Raw genomic sequence first — 6,000 nt, forward strand, 5'->3', positions numbered from 1 at the left:
GGGAAAGAAAAAGTGAATCATCCTTTTTGACTTACCTTCCTATTGATCAAAGGGAGAAGGCCCTTCCTGACTTACTCAGATGCTGATAATGAGCCACTCAGGACAGTCTGGGAACCAATGGTTGGCTGAACTCAATAACTACTTGACGCAATGGTCTGTCATACTACCCACCACCACTACCCCATCCCTTCTGCTGGTGCACGGGGAGGGCTGTATTTACGGCCAAGTGCATGCGTACACACACGCGCGCACACAGAGACCACATATAAAGGTTGCTGCGTATAGGTTTGTGTACAAGGGTGCATTTATGAAAAAATGGGCAAGTGAAAAAGGGATAGTGCGTAGAAGGGAAAAGAGTGTCATCGTGTCTGTCCAAGTCTGGGCCCAGCGCTCATCGGTAGCATGCAAGGCAGAGAGACCACGTTGCAGTGTCAGTGGAAGATTTCATCGCTCTGTATTTCTCTGCGAGAGGGGCCGAGTGGGGGATTTGAAAATGAAGAGCTAGGAGAGGTTGGGCCCGATTCTGTTTACAGGCACATTGTTGTCAATCTAGATTAAACGCCACCAGAGTGAAACAGTGGGGAAATCCAGAGTGGAATTTGCCCCTAAATGTAGCACTGTCTCTCTACCCCAAAGGTACTTTAATCCCTTCCACAGTGAGCATACCCCTGGGGTCATGCACTGTCCAGCTGGGGGTTCCCAGAAGCACTCCACGTTGGCCAAGCTCTGCTCCCACCCTACTCAGTGGGGTTTTGACCATCGACTGCAGTGAGGGCAGCATAGGGCCACCATCAAGGGCTTTTGGAAATCTGCCCTGAAGGCCTGATCCAAAACTCCTCAGCAGGAACCATCCCTTTCATACCCATTGGCTTCAGCTGGGGCCCTCTGCACACAGCCGCATCTCACACCTCCCTCCATAACACCTTCTACAAACCAGGGCCTGCTCCGATTTACACCAGTGTAACTCGCTCTCCTCAGTGGCACCACTCCAGATTTATACCTGCATCAGCAAGATCAGAGGCAGGCCCTGTAAACACGGGTTGTGCAGTGAGAGATCAGGAGCCACCAGGACCCTTAAACATGTCACTGCCATCTTCCTAATAATCCATTCCTAATCTGCTCCAGCAGACAGCATGCTGGGCTAATCCCCTCTTGGGATAGCAAAGCAGTTCCCTGCTAACAACCCCGCTGCTGGTTACAAGGAGGATCTGATCAAGGCTGGATGAAAATTAATTAAAGGGTTGATTCCTATCCGGAGTGCCAGGTCCTAGACAAAAATGAAGCATTTCAAGTTGGCTCTGAGGGAGCATTTCAAAGAGGACAGACTCCTCCTCTCCCGCTCTGTACGGTGGATGCATTGGGCTGGATCAGGCATGGTTTAACAGATTATTCAAGGCCACAGGAGCAGCAGCCCTGGGCATTTGTTGGTTTTTAGCCTGGTGCTGGGGTCAGAATTAACTCTAGAAATTTACAGCGTGCTGTAAAACTAGACATAGGGCTGCCAGCGGGGCTTGCGTGTGCAGCATGTTTAAAGATCCAGACGTAAATCTCAAGGTGATACTGCTTAGGCTCATGTAACAGGAATCCTCTAACCCTGACACAGGCAAGAGTCAGCTGAGAATGCTGCTGCCATCCACTCGTCACAGATTCTAAAGACCTGGCAGGCCCTGGCAAAGGACAAGCTCCCCAGCTTCTCTGCAAGCCAGCGGGTTCAGCCAAGATTCCCCATCCCCGTTACCCAAGTGCTTCAGACTGGCCCTTCCTTACTCTCCAGCTCCCATTCAGTATGGGCCAGTGGGTAGAAGAGCAGTCTGGGACTTGGAGACCTGGATTCTACTTCTAGCTTGCCACTGGCCTGCTGGGTGACTTGGGCAAGTCACTTTCCTTCCTTGTGCCTCAGTTATCTCCAGCTGAAAAATGGGGATAAAGATACTTACTCTCTTTTGTGAAGCGCTTTGAGAGCTATGGCTGAAGAATGCTATGAAGCGAGACAAGTGTTATTTGTATTTACTGTCACTCTCAGAGGATGCCCCGTCTCCCAGCATATGTCTACACTGCAATTAAAAACTCATGGCTGGCCCGTGGCAGCTGACTCAGGCTAAAGGGGCTGTTTAATTGCAGAGTAGATGTTGAGGCTCTAGGACCTTGCAAAGTGGGAGGGTCTTGGAGCCTGGGATCCAGCTCAAGCCCAAACATCTACACTGCAACTAAACAGCCCCTAAGCCCAAGCCTTCCAGGACCTGGCCCAGCTGTGGGCATACCCTGGAGGGCAGGACCCTAGGATACCTAGAACAACTTGCTCTTAACCCTTTGTCTCCTCTAGAATCCAGCACCCCGTGCCTCTGCCCTCAGCGAGTTGCCAGGTGCTCCTTTTTAGTTTAATGGCAATAGCCACAACTGTGAGAGGCTTGGAGAGACTGCTCAGCCCAGCAGGCCCTGTTGGCTGAATTAATATAACTGCCTTTCACTAAGGGAACCACATTAAAGCTACAGAGGAGAACACCGTGCACCTGTCTCTGTGCCATTGTGCATTACACTTGAGGGCCCCATACTGTGCAGCAAGTATGCTCTAAATCAGCGGCTCTACATCTTTCCAGGCTACTGTACCCCTTTCAGGAGGCTGATTTATCTTGCCTACCCTCAAAATCCACCTCACTTAAACTATTTGCTTATACAATGAGACATAAAAATACAAAAGTGTCCCAGCACACTATTACTGAAAAATTGCTCACTTCCTCATTTTTTAACTATACAATTATAAAATAAATCGATTGGAACATAAATATTTTACTTACATTTCAGTGTATTGTATATAGAGCTGTATAAACAAGTCATTGTCTGAATGAAATTTTAGTTTGTACCAACTTCACTAGTGCTTTTTATGTAGCCTGTTGTAAAACTAGGCAAACATCTAGAGGAGTTGATGTACCCCCTGGAAGACTTCCGAGTACCCCCAGTTGAGAACCACGGCTCTAAATCCTGCAGCACTCCCAAGAGTCAGTGGCAGCTTCTGACACTTTTTAAGGAGACAGAGGTTTTTATTGAATTAAATATGAGAATGAATAATTCAACCAGCGCCCCTATGCCTGCTGGTATTTAACATTGTTCAATTCTGTTTATCCTACACTGCTCTCTACATTTTTAGTTTTCCGCCTGCTGCAAAATTCACATTTGTTTTAAGCAAGTTGTCAGGGAGGAAGCTAGAGGGTTTAAAATTGAAGAGGGGGCAGCTGGGGCTGAGAGCACCCAGGAAGGCGGGGAAGCCAGTTTGGGGTTGCAAAGGGAGGACAGTCATTGGATGCTAAAATAAATCAGTGAAATGGCTAACAATGCAGACGGTGAAACCTGCACCACTGGATTTCACTCTTGGAGCCATTGTTTTCAAGCCACCTGCAGACTCAGGCAGGCCTCAGTCACACTCAATTCATATGTGGAAGCTCTTCTGAATGACCATTGGGGATAGAAAGCTTAGGCTCTGGAGTGCAATCCTTCAGCAAAAGGTAGATTTTGCACCTTTAGAATCATGAGTAAAAGGGGCCCGGATTCTATTTTCATACACAGAAACCAACCATGCTATTGGCATACTTTAAATGGAAGGAATACAGCAGAGTTATGAGCACCAGAGTTACAAACTGACCACACATCTCATTCGGAGCTGAAAGTACACAATCAGGCAGCAGCAGCAGAGACACCCCCTCCCTCTCCCCCCCAGGCAAGTACAGTACAATGGTAAACAAACTACTAAGAAAACAAAGGGGAAGCAGCATTTTTCTTCTGCAAAGTAAAGTTTCAAAGCTGTAGTAAGTCAATGCTCAGCTGTAAACTTTTGAAAGACCCAGAACATTTTGTTCCGAGTTACAAACATTTCAGAGCTATGAACAAACTCTATTCCTCAGGGGCTCGTCTCTCAGAGGTTGTACCATACCAAGAACAAAGCAGAAGCCCCATGAGAGAGACACAGCAGCATCCATGTCACTCTGCAACAGCTAGGAGAGTAAAACAGCTGCTGTCTGTTCACAGAGGCAAAGGCCTCAGAAATGTAAAGGTGCAGGAGAGGGCAGACAGAGACAACATAGTTTCCTAGCAAGCTAAGAAGGTCCCAACTTACCCAGCACTCACTACCCTTGCCCACAGGAGAAGGAAAGGAGAGGGTCAGACAGGCGAGGAGGTGCGGCCAAATCATACTCAGCAGGTGCCAATACTTGCTGATCGTCAGGGTTTTGCCCCCATGTTAATAGTGAAGCCCCCTCTCAGCCCTTGCTTGGGCAGAGCACCCACTGACATAAAAGCCATGCCCCTCCCCCAGCTACCACCCTTCTTCCTTCACACAAATCCCAGTGCACTATCCAGCAAGACACAGCCGCCCCCCTTCCCACCTGCCTCTCACCCCCTGCACGCCACTCTGCAACGGAGACTCCGCACCGGGTCACTTCAGGCACCAGCCCAGCTCACCCACCCGCCCCATGGTTAGGCCCACAGCCAGGGAGTCACTGCACCTGAGCAGGGGCAATCCAGGAGCTACTCGCAGCAGCAGCGTGTGCTTGCAGGCCCCAACTCCCTGCAGCTTCCCCTGGGCTCAGCATGGGGCCACCTACTTCCTTCAGCAGGCTGGAGCTACAGCCATACCTCTAGTCCCCAGGGGTTTGGCTCCTCCCACCACCTGCAGCAAGACAGACCCCCTTCGTTAAAGGCACCATGCCCTTATTCAGCAGGGCAGCGTCACAGTCCTTCGCCTCTTATCATAAATCCGCCTCCCATTTAACTCACAGGGTCTTTCCTCCATGGCCTCAGTTGGAGGGAGCAGGCAGGTTTCCCCCACAGGAGCCAATGGCTTCGGGGCACCGTCCTGTGTACAGAATTGAGACATTTCTCCTGCGTGAGGCTTTTGGCACCATGGGCTCCTCATGACGACACCGCCGTGTCCGTGGGCCTCCGGCTCTGTTCCAAGCACTTCCCTGCTGCAGGACAGTGTGTTGGAAGAGAAAGGTTGTAGCGGAAGGGGGCTGGGTTCACCCAGGTCTTTGGCACTGTGGCTCATTAAAGCTAGTTAGTCTTCCTGGCCAGACAATGACTGAATCACCCACACCAGCACCAGGGCTCGTTATCCCCGTGACACCATCATTGGCCCCACGGGACAGCCGGTCACTAGGTAAAGGAGTGACCTTCCCTCCAAGACTCCCACCCCAATGCAGCCCTCCTCCTGGTCAGAGTATACCCAGGGGAGCCAGCTGTCCTGGTCTGCTGGCATTTCCTGCCCTGAAGGGTTTGCTTCTCATAGTCAGGAAGGCATCAGGGGCAGACAGCTGCGTGAACTATCTGGTCCTCTTCTGTGCTACGCTCCCCTGCTCAACGCCCACCCCCAGGACTACGGCTATGCTGCACAACGAACTCAGGTGATTGCAGCATAGGCCAGGTGTGGGAGCAGCCCCACTGCAAAGCTCTACCCCCATCTCTGGGTCCTCTCAGGTTCTCTTCTCACCTGTGCCTGTCTGGGGGCATTTCCCACAGTGCTTTGTGCTGAGAGACACAAGGATTCTTTCTCTGTCAATCGTGAGAGATGTTCTTTTTCCATCTGGGGACTGTGGGGATGCTTTGGAGGACTATTAGCACTGGAGTTAGTTAGCCTGTGTCCTCACTGCAAAATTGGGGGTGGGGTGGGGGAGGAAGCACCAGACAGAGTTAAAGCAGAGCCTAGGCTCTAATCCCCCACCCCCAAAGCTGGGTAAGCTACCCTGGGCATAAAGCACCTCCATACCCAGGTATAAGGTTTCTGTGTGTCAACAGTGCGGGGCGTTCTCTCATGCTCATAAACCCTGGTAAGAGCTCAGGGTAACTCGGCAGTGCAGCCGTATCCTATTCTCATCCTGCCAGGGAAAGGGGCATTGCTGAGTTCACTGGATACAGAGCCTGGGGGTTTCAGTACCACACTGAAAGTCAGCAGATCTAGGCTGTGGGCCAAGCCCTGGCATGTCAGACAAGTCACTTGAGCTCTTTGTGTGC

General features: G+C 50.8%; 1 protein-coding gene across 1 annotated transcript in view; it reads right to left on the reverse strand.

Moving 5' to 3' along the window:
- FBXO44 (F-box protein 44) overlaps positions 1-4,631 on the reverse strand; it is a 119,879-nt gene extending 115,248 nt beyond the window's left edge. Inside the window, exon 1 of the mRNA XM_038376646.2 lies at positions 4,497-4,631. The gene's annotated coding sequence lies outside the window, so the exon portion shown is untranslated. The remainder of the gene's footprint in view (positions 1-4,496) is intronic.
- Positions 4,632-6,000: the final 1,369 nt, after the last annotated feature.

The sequence above is a fragment of the Dermochelys coriacea genome, chromosome 18 (assembly GCF_009764565.3).
Source record: "Dermochelys coriacea isolate rDerCor1 chromosome 18, rDerCor1.pri.v4, whole genome shotgun sequence".
Classification (NCBI taxonomy): Eukaryota; Metazoa; Chordata; order Testudines; family Dermochelyidae; genus Dermochelys; species Dermochelys coriacea.